This window comes from Topomyia yanbarensis, chromosome 2, assembly GCF_030247195.1.
Source record: "Topomyia yanbarensis strain Yona2022 chromosome 2, ASM3024719v1, whole genome shotgun sequence".
Classification (NCBI taxonomy): domain Eukaryota; kingdom Metazoa; phylum Arthropoda; class Insecta; order Diptera; family Culicidae; genus Topomyia; species Topomyia yanbarensis.
Window position 1 is genome coordinate 141233584 of NC_080671.1, and position 19155 is coordinate 141252738.

A 19155-nucleotide genomic window follows, 5' to 3' on the forward strand; every position below is an offset into this window, starting at 1 on the left:
GACCAATTGGACGGAAGCAATAAAATACCTACAACAATTTGAGTCAGAAAAGTGATATTAACGGAAAAATGCTTCGATCGTTTCTAAGTGTTTGGCAGCTGAAGTTGCCGATTTGTTTTCCAACGTCAATTATTTGCGCTGTGCTGTACGGAACAGATTTTTGCGCGATTTGTTGGGAAATAATTAAAACAATTGTGTAGTAGATTTTACCGTAAATTTTGATAGAAATGATTTTGTAAAAGCATTAATTAGCCGTGCTTTGAATGGTGGTTTTTGCAAATCTTTCTAGAACATTAGTGAATGTGGAATGATGAAAATATTTTCATTTGTCGCACAAAGGGATGGACTACCATCTGCACTAAGAAGTTTATAAAAGAGATCGCATTCCGATATACAATGCTCATTCGATGTGAGCTGCGAAAGGGGAATGTTCGTGTATGTACGCAGCAGAAGCGAATTCGGGCAAGGTTCGAATCGTTAGCAAGGATTCTCGTCTGGTATCACCAAACATAGTTATCTACAAACCGTTCTTTTTAGGATGAAAACATAATGGAGAAAGAATTGAATTAGAAAGTTCCATTTAATAAGTTTGCGCCTGTCAATTCTTGTGTACATTTACCAGTGATTCATATAAGCAAATGTTTATCAAATTAATCTACAAACCCGAAGGTTTTTGCAAGTCCTAGAAAATCAGTGAATGTGGCAATCTCATTCGACATGAAATTTCCAGTAAACATTCATTCAAAAAGTGCATTGGCTCAAATTATCCATGAATGTCATATGATATGCCAAAGTTTAGTCCTACGTCAACACCGCGGTTACGTCCCGGACATTACCCACTCCTAGTTTTTTATGAATAGCATAAAATGTCAAAAGGTTATCAAGCAAAAATTTAAATAACTCATACCCCACTAGCCGTAGCAATACACTTTCTTCAGCAAAATTACGCCTCTTTATTCGGCTCAACTATTTCAAGTGTTCTCTATACTTTTAAAAAGTTGTAGATACCCAGTTTTGAAGAACAACTAATGAAAAACACCAAAAATTACAGTTTTAAGGGCTCAGCCGCTCTTATACTTCAAAATTTGTTCAAACTAACTAACTAAACTTTTCCATTTTGATCTCCAGAAAAATAAAAAATGCTGAAAAAAATGTAAGACATTTCAGAAGCACTTCAACAAGCATGAATTTGAAATTTTACCCAAAAATGGCCCATTTTTCGAAAAATCAAAATTCGCCACCAGTAGGGAACGTTTTAGCAAATTCACTCCGAAGAAGAAAGTGGTCCCGTAACCTTTCATTTAAGAAGTGAACCCGGCGACTTTTTTAATATGATGTCATTTTGGGACACCCTAGTCGACATGCCTCCTCACCAGAACTACGACACCTAGCCTCATGATGGAGTTGTAATCTTAGATATACATAGCAGACGAGGCACCGAATTTCTTCTTCGGTTACCCGTTCCGAAGATGTTGTTTAGGGCCCCTTTTGACATTAAGAGCAGACGCTCTTCCATTACCCCGTTTCTTGTCTGGATATGACCAAAAACCACCAGGTTTTGCTACCCAATCTTTACCAAGTTTCCTCGTACTCCAGCTAGTGCCAGCTATTTACATAATGGGATCTCATGATACAACGTTTCCTACTATAGAATGATCCTGTTAATATGAGCTGTATATTTATATATTTCAAATAAATTCAGCTTGTTCTGCATTACTGCACTACATTACTGCCAATATTTACCGACTAGTTCTGAATTGTTAAGTTGTAAATTCAGTCATGTTTTCGCAGCTCTTCGTGGAGCACTTATTGAAACATAAAACTGTGCTTATCTGGAGTCCGCAGCTGCAAATTCTTTGCCAGATCATCAGTTTTCTCTATTAATAAAAACAAATTGAATTTTCTGGGGATATTGCCCGTGCTGCGATGAACCATGGGAACCCAAGTAGCAATTCCAATTTTATAGCACACTATGCGTGCATTATAAGTTTTAAGAAGGGCTTCAAGAGAACCACAAAACCTCCATTTTTAATAGGGAAGCCATCCCATGTACACAACATTCGGGTGCTTGCTCTGACCACTAGACTTTGTTTCACTATCCTTTTTGGTTGCTTGGATGCGCAGAATGAACGGTAACCTGCTCGCAAATGAATTTTTCGTACGGTACTACACTGCCGTTCTACGCATAATTGTCCCATGTATATAGGGAATCCCATAGAACATGGGACAGATATGTTTATAACGGCAGTACACTGCCCATAAAAGCATAAGAGTCCAAAAAACAGCAAGCCGAGAAAAACGCTTTTCAAGATTTACATGTTCATTGAGCCTTATGGAAGGGACAAACATGTTTTGGTATTTTTTTCGATATTTTCTAAACAAGCTTAGTAATCTAATTTGTGCGTTGTGATTTGATACAGAATACAATCCAACAGATAACTCATATTCGGCAAAACTCCATATGGGACTCTTATGCTTTTATGGGCAGTACAGCTACCACCGTATTTTTGGCGACTCCCCTATCCGAGAGTCCTCGGTTTCTCTCGGACGACCTCAACATCTTCTATTTCAGCTTCTGTTGCAAATCTCCAACACGATATTTGCTCTGAACTTTTAGACCACTGCGGTTTAAACACTGCGGTCTCGGAACCGTTCAAGAAGCTGGAACAGTTTTTTCCTACTTACGTTTAGAATTTTCCATCGTGCAATTCAATATTGTGTCAAACGCGTCCTATGTTCAGAAAACTATGAACAAATGTCTACTTGCTATGTTCCAATTATGTTAGTTGACTGCAAAGCAAACCACATGCACTTGTCATCAACAGATCCATTAGTTGGGTCTGTTTCCAATTACCGAAATAAACCGATCACGAAACTCAATATATTTTGTACTGCTCGAGTCAGGGTGCAGCGAACGACAAAAAACAGATACCTTAGGCTTATCGAAAAAAAACCAAAGAAAATCGTTACTTTTATTCTTACTGCGATGATCTGTGGATATGCGTAGATCCCCTAGACAAAAAAGTTCAGCTCGGACCAAATTTGGTGACCATTGTGTTTAGGTCTCCTACGTATTAGATAAAAGATGTGCAACAATTAATGACAATGCAAAAGGAGCTTACATTTACGGATGTCACCTTTATCTATTTCCATCATATAGATATCCCAGCACTGATTTATTGAACTGCTTATGCCAATAGATTAATTCGTTAGTATCAAAATCTCTGTATATATGGACGATGGCAAAATAAAGGCACGACAACACATGATTTTGCTACAAGTACTTCCGATAGACTTTAAAAAATTCATATCACAATACGGAGAAGTGGATGAATGGTACATGAAGGAATTATTCTCCAGTTATCCTAAATGGTGAATTTCGGGGTTCTTCTAATCTATCTCTTCCTGAGCCCTGCAATATATAACACAAGAAGCTAGTATTGCACTGATACACATACCAAAGGCAAATTAATACATACCAGTTTTGTGAACTGACGGCGTATTAAGGGAAACTATGCATAGGAACCCATAAGAAAATCTTATCTAGGACAGTAACAAATTTGTGTTTGCGGCTCAGGCAATAATGATAAATGCAAATGTTGCAACCAGTACCTCCAAATCAACAGTCAACATCATCAGCGAGGAAGCTAATACCACACTCAGCGAAGACCATCCGATCGGGAATATTAGGATGGTATTACCAATGTAAACAACGACAGTAAAGTGAATGAATGACTCCCAAGAGTGGTGGTGGAGTTCTCATTGCCTGCTGCTCATATTTCAAATCACGTCTAGTGTATCTCCCCGATTGCGCTGATATAGAACAATTATTGATTGCTCTCTCTCTCGCTTTTCATTTCTGCTCAATATATTCCATCCAATCGTGTTTCTGATATTATTTTAATTGATGGGCGTTTGAACTCACTCTCATTGATAATTGTTCAAATAAAATTAAATTACAAAATCATTGTATTAGGAGGTTTCAATATTCCCGGCATTAAATGGGCTAGCATCTCATCATTCTAGGGGTCCACGGATCCCTAGGAGGCCGTAAAGTCGTTGCTGGGGGTCCGCGAAAAAAAAATATTTTCCGAGTGCAGATTGAAATGTCAAGTCTTGTTTCTCAACAAACTGAAAATAACATATTGATAGCATACGAAAAAGTTTGGGAAACGTTGGTCTACAAAAGCACTTGTTACTTCGAAACTTATCGATGACTATAACACAGTCCGTCTTATTCAATTGAGTGACAATTATAACAGCGCAACTCTGCTTGATCTCTGCTTTGTTAGTCAGTAGCTTTCTAATAGATGAGGGTTGGGTGTGCAAGTAAATAATATAGCATGTTCCAGCGCCATATCCAGCACAAATTCAGAATCAACCCAAAAAATGCTGTACCATGTCAACGAACTGAGACAGGAAACTGGACTTCTCAATGACATGCAAACTTCTAACTCACTCTATATTTGCAATTTATTTCGTAATAACAAACCGTTTTTTTCAATGGGATCCTAGCTAGTCAACAGATCTCTGAGCCTACGTTCCTCTACGCTTACCAAAATTTTGGACCAGATGGAATTTTGTCTGTTTTACTGAAAAACTACGCAAATAGTTTCCTGATTCCTTGTTCAATGCTGTTCAATATTTCTCTACATTGAAGAACTTTTATGGAATTGCGTGTCGATGTCGTCTCATCAGAATCCGACACTAACTTAGTGACCGAATTAAGCTAGTGCCGCATTGACGCTAGCTCCAAAAATCGAAAACACTATTTGTGTCTACTACATTATTTCCTAGTTCTACGTGATGTCTCGCAAGGAAGCGAGTTTTTATCTAAATTTTCTCCACTAAGTTGAAATATAGCATAGTGCACTTTGCATTGGCTTGCTAAGCCAAACCAAGTTTCGATTTCACTAATTCACATCAGCTTTATCAGAACTCCTTTTTTGCGGGACATCACGCAGGACTAGAGGTTTGCTCAGAAACATTAAAAGTGTTTTCGTTTTTTTAGAGTTAGCATTAACTAGCTTAGTCCTGTCAATAAGTTAGTGTCGGATTCTGATGAGACGAAGTCGGAACGCAAATTTAATAACTAATTTAGTTATAGGTTTTGTGCCCTTCACTCACAAAGCTGGTTTCAAACGATTTTCTCCTTAGTGGAGAAAAATAGTTTTTACCTAAATTTTTCTTCTCTAAGAAACTTATATGGATTTACGAAAAACCAAATATTATTCCGATTAAAACAAAAGAAGAAGGCGCTGTTTCGGACTTTTGCGAGATAGTTTCACTATGTGTAGTATTCTACGCTCTTCGAATAAAATAATAAAAGGATTTCATCAACAATAATTGCTCTGATTGTATAGCAGAGACACAACACCAGAGCTTAGAAAAATTGACATCCCCGGATAATATTGAAAAAGGAGGGATTGCCCATCGCGCTGAATGGAATGTTTCGTTTGTTTCCCTCGTCATTCATTTGTTTGGTACAGCGCATTCATTCTAATATGTTCGGTTTCAGTAGTAAACTGTTTGTCATGGAAAATATCTATACATACAAATTGCATTACTCGTACATATTTGCTTTTAAATTTACCCTAGAAAACATTAAGTTTTTCTATTCTTAGATCACTGTGGAGTCAGTAGAAAAACTTTAAATTTCACCATTTTTTCAAAAAACTGCTGCATAATACACTTTTAGATTGTGGGTAATCAACTTTCTGGTGTCACATTTGCCTCATTTGTGGATCAATTTGTAATGTATTTTTTCTTCCGTTGAAATCAGAAGATTCAAACAATACGGATGATGCTCTTTCCGAACACATACCCAAAATTCCATTCAGCCCTAACTTCCGCACAGTTGGTATGTTTATATATGCCACAACATACTTTCTAGGCAGCCAAATCTTTCACACATTTTTTTTCTTTATAGTTCGATTTCTGCTTTCGTCAGAAACGTGTCAAACTATAAACCACAGCGATCGTAAACTTACTCAACAGTCAACATATTATATTAACTGCATTCTCTTCTCGGACGAACAGAAAACAAACAGTGAACCTGTAACAAAATGCATTCCATAAAAAAATAATCTTTTTAAACTTTTACAATGTGTTCATCACAGGTGTCGTCCGTACATTTTATTTTATTTTTATCGTGGGTATTTATTTTGGTGTAGCGAATCACACCGGGACTTCGCCGACTCCATTAGTTTATTACATAAACTAAAATTACAACAGATCTGGCAACATTATCCACACAGTGCCTGCTGATCTCAGCATATGACGATAAAAAAATCCTGTATTTCCACTTTAGCATTTCGTTTGTCGTGGTAGTCGCATGACGCCATTGAACAAATATCCGGACCATCGGTGGATAGATTCTACTGTGATCAACTGAAAACCAATCGTCTTCCATTGCAGCGAAACCTTTCCGCACACACACTTGCCGCCTGGAACAGCCGAACAGGTTTATCGATTAGCGCGAAAAGTAGAACTATACACACAACAAACCATTGTTGATTTTCATTTTACTACGCTGCTCATAACTGCAGAATGCTGTGGCAGCTGTCTATCAGCTATCGTCTAAGACGTCGCGCTTCGTCGTTCTGTCTGCCACACTGCTTGAGCTACCCGGGAAAACGCTCGATATATTTTCACACCACCCATCCAAAGGTCGATGCGGGTGTGCTATCACCTACCAGCATCATGCATCTGTGCAAGCAATGGTGCTCCAGTTTTTGCACTTTGCTCTGTTGCGTGACACCATCAGCAACGGTGAGTGGGTGGGCGTTTTTCCAAGCTGTGTTTATGGATAGATCGGCCCAGTCTGTACCCCCATGTGAGGCGACGCGGGCTGGGAAGTCAGACACAAAAAGCCGGATGATGGGAGGTTGCGTTTATCGGTCTGTCTCGGCTACCATTACGGGAGTGGAATCGTATACGAGGTTGAAAAGTACAGCCGTGGCTAAAGGTTTCGAATTTTAATTACCGTTTTGATAGAGGTTGCCTTTGTGATCTGTCATTCATTTGTTTGGGGAATTTTGCTAATTGCTTTACATATGAAGATAATTTTGCGTTTAATGAAATTGTACATTTTGTATTTTGTGAATTCGAAGTACATATTTATTTAAAATTTCGGTGCGAATTTGAATTTATCATCTAACTGGCCCCAAGTTCGTGCCATTTACTGACGAGATGAATTCAAAACACCAAGACATCAACTTTATCTAAGTTGGTTCAATCCATTTTGCGTTTGAAGAGTAAATGTCTACAAAAAGGCGATTGCAGAATTTTGTAATTTTACTGGTTACTAATATACAAATGGTTTGGTTCATGGTTAAGAACCTTTTGAGGGGTACCACAGGATCATATTTGAAAAAAAAAAAAGAAATCTTCTACACATACCATCAAATGTCAATCGTTACAGAGTTATTACCCTTTTTTGTAAACAACTTGTTTCTCTTACAATACATCTAACTCAAAAATTATTTTTGCCTTTAGATCTTCTAATTCACTTGGAAAGGTGAGAAAATTTACAATTGAATGGTGTCCTCATATCTTCCAGTTAATGAGTTTAGGTCCGGGCCGGCGGATTACGTGGGTAGTATGGGTAGTACTACCCACTTGAAAGTAATCGATGTGGTAATTACCCACTCGAAACTTTGGAACAAACCAAAACCTGAGGTGCACGCATCTGAAATTCGCGATGCATAACAATTTCATATCATTTTTTATTGACGATTCCAATTTATTCGTTCGGTAAATTATATTTTTCAAAAATAGGAGACAATAGCTAAAATCGATTTGAAATTTGATTTTTTTAAATATTAATATTAATATTATTTTTATTTGTTCAGACTAATAGATGCAATTAAAAATATTTTTAAAGACTAGATATACGATTTTTAATATTTTGATAAGAAGAAGACCTATGATTTGATTATCAATTACAACAAGGAGAAACACTATTAGGCAAGACATAAACAAGAGGGATTAATTCCATCATCAGAGTAGCAAAGACCGTATCAGGGAAAGTAAAGAAGGCGCTTACAACAATGACAGAGATTCTTTGCCTCTCCATCAAGCCAGACAAAACACTGTACCCTTGTTTTTTTCTCATAACTTTTGAATGAAAAAAAAAATCAATTGCAAAATTTGCCATCTTGTAGTCAATTCGAATTGTTAGAGCTATGAATGATGTTTAAATTCGAATGCTATGTCCTGTTAGTAATATGAACAATTTTGAAAATCATGCAAAAACGAGGTTTTTGTGAAAATGTGTAACAACTTGATGCCCCGCCTACTTGGGTTAAAGAAACAAAGCACACCATGACCTATAGACACGAAAGTTCAGGTAACCACCTATCCTGACAAATTAAATAATAAGACTACCTTTTTAGATGCACGACAAACTTTAACCACAGTAGAAAGTCAACACAAGTATTTGCGATAAATCAGTGCTGTTTAATTGGTTTTCAATAAATTATATCATCATTTGTTCACGGAATTTTAGATCAATTAATAGTGCCAGGAAATTTTTTTTTTCTATGCATTTCGAAAGTGTTTGAGAAAACTAATGATAGGGATCAAGAATCCCCAGCGTTACAAGGATCAAAGATACCTGTTGTATGAGGTGAACAAAATTTGAATTTTTGTGTAGGTGTTGTGAAACTTTTTATTCGAAAAACGTGTTTTTCTAGACAAAAGCCTTTAGAAAGTAATCGTACTTGAAAATATTCATAAATGATTAACTCGACGATCTCATACAACCGTTCAAAAAAAATGTAAAAAGATCTTCTTTCTAAAGTATTATACAACTTTTCTAAATCAAATGTAATACATCAGATTTGTTTTTAAACATCATGAATGACCAAATATTTAATTTTCTTTTTATATTGTCATAACTTTATGCGTATAGATTATGAGATAGGTCAAGAGAATCAAATATCCCCAAGGATCACGTATCTTCACTCTCCCCTACACATTATAAATAAAATGCGTGGTGTAGGGATTCGTGTAATATCTGGAAATATCGCAAATATCAAGCAGAAAGTGACATACCATGGGAGTTTTAAGTTTTCTAGAATCAGCTGAGTTGTGAGTAGGGTTTTAGTGCAGTCTGCAAGACTTCGGTGGGTTGTATACGGAAGCTATGCAAAGATCTTTGCTTTTGATTCAGTATGGGCAAGTGACAACTTCAATACCTTGTATCGAGGAAAGATTAAAGGGCGAACACGAAATTATTGCGACACCGAAAATGTCATGCCAATTTTCTTATAATGTTTAAAATCAAACCAAAATTTTGGGGTAGTTTTATACATATATTTACTTCAAAAATCAAAAGAAAAGTTAATCGATGGAGCCTTGAGTGTAAAATTGAACGAATTTTCGCTTGATGCCCTCAATCAAAGTCTTAACAGTGCCATCCAGTACCAGTTTCTCAGTTTTTTCCATTTTCTTAACATGTCCTTCTCGTCTTTGATTGCCTTCTTGCTCTTCCGAAGTTCCCGCTTCATCATTGCCCAGTACTGCTCCACCGGGCGCAGCTCCGGACAGTTTGGCGGATTCATGTCCTTTAGAACAAAATGGACAGAATTGGCCTCATACCACTCCAGGACACTTTTAGAATAGTGGCATGATGCCAAAACTGGCCAAAATAGCGGAGCTTCGTCGTGCTGCTGCAAGAACTAGATCTCGCCATTTACTGTGCCCTTTGTCACGAAAGGCTCACTCCTCAGTCCGCAAGAGCAGATGGCCTGCCAAATGAGATATTTGGAGGCGAACTTCGACATTTTCTTCTTCTTAAATTTGTCGTCCACATAGAACTTGCTCTTGCCGGTGGAAAACTCCAACCCCGGAATTTGCTTAAAATCGGCTTTTATATACGTTTCGTCGTCCATCACACAGCAGCCATATTTTGTCAGCATCTTCTCGTAGAGCTTCCGTGCCCGAGTTTTAGCCGTCAATTGTTGCGGCTCATCGCGGTTTGGGAACTTCTGTACCTTGTATGTATGTAGTCCAGCTCTCTTCTTTGCATTCTGGACGTAGCTCTGCGACATGCCGATCTTTTTAGCCAAATCACGGCTTGAGACGTTGGGATTTGCTTTAATCATCCGCTTCACCTTTCCCTCCTTTTTTGTTCTCCGGTCCCGGTTTTCTTCCAGCTCCTTTGCCGTGGTCCAACGTCAACCGCTCCTGGAACCGCTTCAACACTCTGGAGACGGTTGAATGGTGAATGTTCAACATTTTTCCCAACTGCCGGTGCGACAGGTCAGGAAATTCCAGATGTTTGGAAGGAATTTGTTCTCTTGACTCGTGTTGGTTCACCTCCATTTTCGTTGAATCGAAAAACACGACTTCGAGTTCGACAGCATGTAAACAATACACATCAATGAGAAAGTGTGCAAAATTTGGTTGATTTTTACCCAATGGTAAAAAAGATATGCCCTGTTGAATGTGTCGCAATAATTTCGTGTTCGCCCTTTAATTTGATTGAAAGTCCCGTAAATAAAAACTTGAATATAGATGGTATCAAAGATTCGATAATACTTCTGCTAACAGTGATCAAATCCGTGACTTCGATCGATGAATTAGCCATAGAAGGATACGATCACTCAAGAAGGGCTATTTAGTAGAAAACTGCTTCAAAAGTTTTCTCACTGTTCAAAGTTTTCAATATTCAGTCAACGATATCAGAGAATTTTATCTGTCCAGTCCAGTACTAGGCTGAATCTCTGGCTGAAATATAGCGACACTTGGGGTTTTTGATGTACCAGGTGGAAATTCCTGCTACTTTCTAAGATTGCCGAAACCAGGAACCATTTATTTCGCTTTTGCTATAGCACTATCTCGAGTTATTATATTTACAGGCCCATCGAGGGATACGAGGAAACTTAGAAGAGAAAATGTTTTTCCTCTTTCGGAAATTTATAGGCACATTAGAAGATTTTCACTCAATGAATTTGTCAGCTCTTTAGTGAAATAAGGATCCTAGTCGTTGTCGGTGGCATAACCCTCTAGTATTCTCGGAACGTTTCTTAAAAGAATGCTTCAGTTTTCCATGAACAGATAGACGAACGAAATGAGGCTGATGGAAAATGAGTAGCTTTTTTATACTCCTCGATTTTTGCTGAACGCAATGGTTTGCAATGCAGATTAATCACAGACTGAAGCAAAGGGTTATTAAAAGAGCCAACCTTCAGTCGCCCTTCGCAACTAAAGCTCATATCAGAGACTACACCATCAATCTCTACTTCTCGGGCGGGTACGTAGACAAGATATTTTTTCGTAAACAGCTCGCAGCTCACAGTTAACCGACGTTCATCTGATCGGTCCATAGTGATATCGGTTACGACCGTGTATTATTTAGTTAGACCACGCGATTTACAGATGATGTTAAATCGCTTATCTTTGGTTCGGAAGTAGATCATGCTGTATTAGATGGATGTGAATGAACAATCGCAATGATAAATTTTGTTTTTCTTAAAAATCAAATGGCGTTTGTTGTAAGATAGAACACCAGCGACGAATTAACTGTTTGGATTTAGCGTCCAATTATTGTGCTAGTTTGGATTTATCATCTCACTGGCCCCAAGCTGGTGCCAATTTTTGACGAGTAGAAACAATAAAATCCAGTCTTTTTTCGATTATAGAGGTTTTAACCTTTATGTCATTCGCCTCCTCCGGTTAAAAAAATCTCTTAAGAAAAATCTCTAACCCAATGTGCGGTGTTGGGATTCGAACCCAGGTGAGCTGCGTACAAGGCAATCGATTTACCAACCACGCTATGCCCGCCCAAAAAAAAAAATCCAAAACTCCACTTTTGGGTAAAAAAACGTTTTTAATATATTTTGATGATCGAAGAAGCTTAGTTTATTTCATACAACAATGCAACATTCAAATAATTAAATTCGAATCCCCGGATATATCTCTAAAAACGCGGTGTAAATCTTAATTTAAAATCTAGTAGGGTGAATGAGCCAGTCGCGGCATTAGCACCAGTTGTTCGCACTAGTGGATCCTACTAGCCCTTAACAAAAATAGGTGTCAATCCACATTATTTCGTAAATTAAAATTAACATATAAACTTGTTTCACATTAATTCCTAATGTTTCATAGTGAAACATTCATGTTAAACGATGAATAATTCATTTCAAACACAAATCTTCACTTAATTTGAATGGAATTTGCAACCACACAATACATTAAACACATTTATATGATGTATAAGGCATAATATTACCATGAAATATTTTTTAAATGTGTTTCGTATACCTAGTCTAACCTAATTGAATTTTTGAAATCTGAGCACCAGAAACTTCATCACTTACGACAAAAAATGCATCAAAGAAAGTCCTAAAATTTTCTAGAACAAAACATTTTCTAGAAAACAACTCATAAAAAGATAATATGCATAAGAAAAACGATTTTTCAAAGCCCATCCTATTTTAGATATTAAAAAAAAATACAGGAGGAAGCGTCTGCGCATCCACCACAATGTACCACGGGAAGGAGGAATGTGTTAGCATGAATGCCAACAGTGTTATTATGAAACAAATGCTCTGGGTAGCCGATTGCCGATAATTCTCAAAAGAACTATTTACTATGTGATGAATTCATTCGTTAGGTCCCTGTAATATGTCACTTATACTCTGGACAGCCAACTATCGGGAGGGGTTATTGATAATCACTTTTTTTTATTCCGGCGAAAATCGACGTGGTGTAGAAATACATTGATTGGTGGTGGTCTGTTTTAGGAGGTGAAATGATTTGTTTGGAAGGAAAAAAGACCCAGCTTTATTTAGGTGTTTATGTTTATGTAATTGGGATGCACGGCGCTGGTCATACGTGCGTTAGGGTGAGGTTAATTCGGTGAAAATGGTACTTTTCCCAAAAAAATGTTAAGATGATACACAGAATGTTAGTGTATTCATTAACTTTCCATACAATAATGCCACAATTGAACAATAATTTCTCAAATCTTCATGGTAAAATACTGAAAATTGAATGACAGTGAATCTTCGGCAGCACCTCGTTGAAAACTTGTTTTGCGGTGTACATCATAACTCAAAATCTACTGGACCTATTGTTTGGATTGGTCCGGTAGGTTTTGAACAATTTTTCACAGTTCTTTTTCACATAATTCCTCAATAATGGGAAAACTCCTGAATTTTGAATTTTTTGTGGCGCTGGGAAGCAAAAAATCCGATATTCGCTAGAAATAATCGGGAAACATTCTATTGTGAAAATAATAATAATAATAATAATTTTTTAAAGCACTCCTGTAGTTACCTGGGCAATGTTGTGAATAACTGTGTGAATTTTCAAAGCGATTGGTTCGGCAGATTTGGAGTTATGGTGCACAACGCATTTTTTCGAGATGCCTCCTAAAGAGTCAATGTTATCCAATTTTCATTGCCAAATATTGTTTGTCGTATTATGTTGTTCAAATGTTGTATTATTGAATGGAAATAGACTGAATAGTCTAACACTTTCTGTATAGACAAAAAAAATTAGTTAGCGATATTTTTTTCAACGAAAATGGGATTTTCTTCTGTGACTATATATTAATTGATTTTGCAATAAGGTAAAAGTGTAGGTACGTGTTTGTTGAGATGATTGAACTAACAGTGTTGTAGAAATGTCATATAAATAATTTCACTGTACAGAGTTTAATTAATATCACTGGAATCTCACGCTGAATGTTCTCCTTAGGAGACGAATAGTTTGACTGACATAAATTAGGGAATGTCTACTTTATTATTGCTGGATCAGGAATCAATTGAACTGATATTTACTTAGCTACTGGGGGTGCCGTATTGTCTAAAAAAATAGCTACTCCAAAGAAAGGCTCACAAACATCTTGACACTTTTGCAGCACCCTTCACTAAAACATTTATATTCAAATGATAGTGTTTGACCACAATCGCCCTCCGGCTCCGTTTGTTTATAAACTTCACAGAAACTCATGAAACCAAACCGGAACTGGGTCATCATTTCGATTCCTGCTCTCCTCTTTCTCTCTCTCTCTCGCTCTTTTTTCCTATGTATTTTCCTGGTATTCCCAACTATCAGCCAGCCGGGCTGAGGCCACTAACTGCCAGGGTGGACGAAGATGGCGTTATGTAACCTGATGCTGCCCCAGCTGGATCTAGTTTCACTTTCCTCTCTCCTTCTGGGGCGTAGTTTGTGTGGGAAAATGTGCCTGCTCTTATGGGACCGGCAATAAAACCGACCGGCCGCGGTTGTGTCTTCTCGTCGCTCACGTAGGAGTGCCCTCGTTTCATCGCATTAAAACCGATCCATTAGTGCGGGAAAATATAATGAAGTACTTTTACCCGATGAAAGTGTCTCGCTTTTTCCCGGGACAACTTGTCTGCGTCGAGTATGTCTCATGCAAAGTGGGACATTATACTGTATCGTAATATGTGGGGTTTTATTTCTGGTTCTGATTTGCGATTGAAGGATATACAGGTGTGGCCCGTCATTGAAATTTTACTCGATATAGCTCAGTTCTATTAAATAGATCAGTTAGAGTGTAGTTAATAAATGCAATAATGAAATAATCGCACAAAACAGAATAACTATCTACCATTCCATTGCTTTATGCCTTGACATGTTTAAATTATTGCGACTCAAATCGTTCAAAAATTTAGGGAACATGCCATTTGATTTGATTTATTCATTTTCTACATGTTGAGCTTGTTTTGTTAGTTTTGTCATTCGAGTGTCGATTGCCTAACAAAAGAATAATTTCGAAAACTTAAGCGATTCACCCCTGAACTTAGAACTACCAGGAGAGTGTGAAGATTGTGTAGGATATTCTGGAAACTTTTATCACCAGACGGTTCATTAAACATTTAAAAATCACCAAATGTTAGAATCTGCCAGCAAACATTATTGCCCTTAATTTTGTCGAAAATTGCAAATCGATCTAACTATATGATTATTAAGTTGTTAACAAAATTATGTCTTAGTTTCACATGGGGCCTAAAGGTAAAGAAAGCGATTTCAATTAACTTATTTGAGGGGTCGCGCATAGTGTAGTTGGTAAATCGATTGCCTTGCACGCAGCCCACCTGGGTTCGATTCCCAACCCCGCACATAGGGTTAGAGATTTTTCCAAAAGAAATTTCTCTAGTCCGAAAAGAGGCGAATGACCCTAAGGTTAAAACCTCTATAATCAAAAAAACCTATTTGTTTTTCGAAAAATGTTTGAAGATTTTATTGCATAAAAATTATGTCAATCGCATCTTTCGGGTTACGGAGAATTCAATTGTGATCTCACTGTTCAACCCGTTACTCCGGAACCAAAACTCCGAACCAAATGCAATAGCAGCATATGGCGATGTTACATCTTTTTTTGTTGATATTGGCCAAGCCATCTCAGAGAAAAACTGGTGAGATTATTTGGTACATACACACATACACAGAATCACTGGACAGATCTCAGCACCTACTGCCTGGCTAGTTACGTAGGTTAGATTCACCGCCGGTGACTGGATCGAGTAGATCGGGACTAAGCTAAGTGGCTCACGGAAATGAACATCGGTATCGGGAGAAATCTACCGCCGGGGAATTCACAGTAGGGTAGATTCACCACCACACAGTGTTTTAAAACGCCATTTCACGATCAAAATTCACTAACGCCTGAACCAGACTTCTTCTACGAAGTTTCTAGATATATATTCCCCTAAAAGTGAGATAGAAAATATAATTTCCAAATTTATTTAGCTAAAAGCTTGTAGTCCTCATCAATGTTCTAGAATTTATTGGTGTAGAGAACTTTGCGGAAGACACTAAAGCTTCACGGTGCATATTGACAAATCGCTGAAGTGGAACTTCCACTATGGGAAACGTGGCACGAAGATTCCTTAAAAAGTGGCCACAATTACCGGGTTAGACCGATGCATCATACAGCGTTACGGTACAGTATTGCAGGTCATGGCATCTGGAAGCAAAGCTAATACTGCTGCTTTCGATGCATTTTGTGGAGAATCCGCACAGCTATGCGTTAGTTTGTATCCATGGTATCATTTTCCTGTAAGTGTGCATAAGAATTGCATTCCCGGATCGGTAGTAATGGAACACTTTTAGTCCCGATAGGGTAACTGTCCGATGGGGCACAAGAGGTCACAAATAAAGAATGAACGAGGTATATATCGATTTATTCGAACAACTGACATTTTTGAAAACTATTTTCTACTCGGCGGGTATAGAAAACATCACACGGGTAAGTTTTCTAGACATATCGCAAATTTCGGTCTACTGCACTAGTTGTTATTATCGTCAGACCCAATGGTGTCTAAAGTTTGAGGATGGTCAAAAAAACAATTAATTCATTTTCAGAAGATACGTTATTTTTACTAGCTGGTATAAATATTGACGAATCATCCGACAGCGAATCTGAACGAAGAATATTTTTTTCACAGGTTTTATGAAAACTGAAGTATCACAAACGTCATTGCACAGACGCGAAGATCCTTTCACAGGATTTGGGAAATATTTGAAGCGTTGCCTAATACGATTGATTGCTAATTCTTCTTTATGATTCTTGTTTGCTATAATTTGAAGGACTACATATATTCTTGGTGTATTATTTTCTTACTCAGCGCGAGATGGCAATATTGAGTAACCCAATATAATTTTTATATTCTATCGAAAGCAAAAAGTTAGTACTTTCAACTGTAATCAAAGACATCTGTGATTTTTTGCGATTAAGGAAGTTTCTTAGGGTGTAATTTGACCTAAAAATATTCGAAAATTGACAAAAACTTTGCAAAGACCCTTTTAATAATAATAAAATAATCATAATAATAATAAAATAATCATAAAAAGTTACATTGTCTTGAGGGGTCTATTGCAAGTAACCCTACATATCTTGCTACCGTTGCAAAGTAGAGCTTTAGTGTCTTCATCAAAGTTCTTGACAACAAATTTTCTGGAACTTTGTTGAAGACTGCTAGACTGCTAGGTAAATTATTTGGAAAAATAAATTTTCTTTTTCACTTTTAGGGGAATTAATCACTAGATTCATTATATCAAATGATGCTTCTATTTATATCTAGACAGTTCTTCGAAGAAGTCTAATCTCCAAAATATTGAATTTTGATCGTGAACTATCCGACTATATCGTGACAGAAATAGGAGCTAATTGGCTCACGAAACTGACATTGTTATCAAGAGAAAGTTCGCCGCTCTCAGTCGGAGTAGGGTAGTTTCTCCGCCGGGTAATAAACGAATAGATCTCGATAAACCTTGGCTCAATAAGGCTTTCCCACATCAAATTGCATCACGAAAAAGACACTGTAGAAAATAACCCTTTGGGTATTTTATCTTGAAAATTTGAATAGAAATATTTTAGAGTGTATTATTTACATTGTTCTTTTATCGCTGTCAGTTTTTCGAACATTGGAAAAAATTGCGTCACCCGAAAAGTATTTTTATCACTGCCAGTTTTTTCGAAAATTAGAAAAAAATGGCGTCATCCGAAAAGCAACGTCGCGAGTTAATTTTACGCAAGCACCTGGAGAATCCTCAACTCTCTCATTAGGACATCGGAAAACAACTCGGAATCGTGCAGTTAATGGTGAGTCTTGTGACTAAACGTTACTACCAAACTCTGAGCATCGAGCTGAAGGAGAAATGCTGTCAGAATGGAAGTTCTATTAGTAATTAGGATCACGACGGTATAGTGACTGCGTTTAACCGAAATTCCAATGCTTCGGTCAGGGATGTGACCAAAAAGTGGAACCTGTCCAAGTCTTTCGTTCAGAAAGTAAAGAACCGGGAGAAACTCCACATGTACAAAGTGCAGAGGGATCCAAATCGTGACGAACGGCAAAATACGGTGGGAAAGTAATGGGCCCGGAAACTGTACATCCGAATTATGACGAAGCCTTAATGTCTCATAATAAATGATGAGGCTTACGTCAAGGCGGACTGCACAAGTTTGATGTTCCGGATAAAGTAAGGAAGCAGAAATTTTGCCAATAAATATATGATTTGGCAAGCGATCTGGTCATGTGGAAAACGGAGTGCGCCGTTCGCGTCTACCGGGAGTAAACGGGGAGATCTACTTCAAGGAGTGTCTATAGAAGCTTCTGTTTCCTCTGTTGAAGCAACACGAGGGACGGATATAGCTTCGTGCCACTATTCAAATGTTGGCCTGGAGTGGTACAAAGCCAACAGAGTCACTTTCGTACCCAAGGACACGAACCACCCCCACGGACCGGAGCTAAGGCCCATGGAAAAATTGTGGGTAATTATGAAGCAGGCACTACGGATGCATCCCAAGTAGGTCAAATCTGAGGCGGACATGAAGAAAAAGTAGGTTGCCGTAGAAGAGAAGCTGCAGCCAGATATTGTACAGAATCTAATAATTGGAATCAAATGTAAGGTGTGAGCGTACCGTTATGGTATTGAAGTTGGATGAAATAAATATGCCAAAAGCTTACTAATGGGTTTCACTTTACTGTCTGAAAGATTGAAATGGATCGGTCCACCAGGAAATTTTCCACAACGTTTTTTCCGTGATGTAACTTGATGTGGGACACTCTTTGAAGCGTGTATCGGTGTCGGGAGAAATTCCTCCGTCGAGGAACTCTCAGTCGCAGTAGGGTGAGTTCACCGTCGAAGACAGTCCGCGGGTATCGTAATAAGACTGGTAGCTGAATGATTCTACGGAAACAGGAACTAAATGGTTTATGGAATCAGCAGCTGAACGGCTCACTGAGACGAGAGCTAAATGGTGATAGATGGAGACGAAAAGAGAGAAGAGAAGGGTTGAGAGCCAAATGGCTCAAAGGTCCGAGTGACTTTATGGATCCGTTGTGGCTCCAAAATAGCTGCGGGGAACTAGTCAGCAAAAGAAAGGTGCGAAGAAGTCACAACCAGACCCCCCCACGAAGTAATACCATGATATGGTTCCGTGGCGAAGAAGGGCGAAAAATAGTAACAAGTGTTAGTAGTGGTTAGGCATGAAAGTGAGTCATGAGTCCCACACAGTGCCAATACACTACAGGGCAGGCTTTTTCAAGCTTTTTAAAACTTACTCTGAAGAAACGCATGCGCACACACATGTAGATATTTTACGATCTCGACGAACTGAATGGTAAAAGAATTTGAGGGCCGCGGTTAACCGTTATGTGTCCGACAGGG

General features: G+C 38.0%; 2 protein-coding genes across 5 annotated transcripts in view; one reads left to right on the forward strand and one right to left on the reverse strand.

The window, feature by feature from the left end:
- The window catches only part of LOC131681574 (protein phosphatase 1L), a 111187-nt gene that overhangs the window by 39898 nt on the left and 52134 nt on the right, over nt 1-19155 (reverse strand). The window lies entirely within an intron of this gene.
- The window catches only part of LOC131681573 (dedicator of cytokinesis protein 9), a 314839-nt gene that overhangs the window by 7412 nt on the left and 288272 nt on the right, over nt 1-19155 (forward strand). The gene's annotated exons all lie outside the window — the stretch shown is intronic.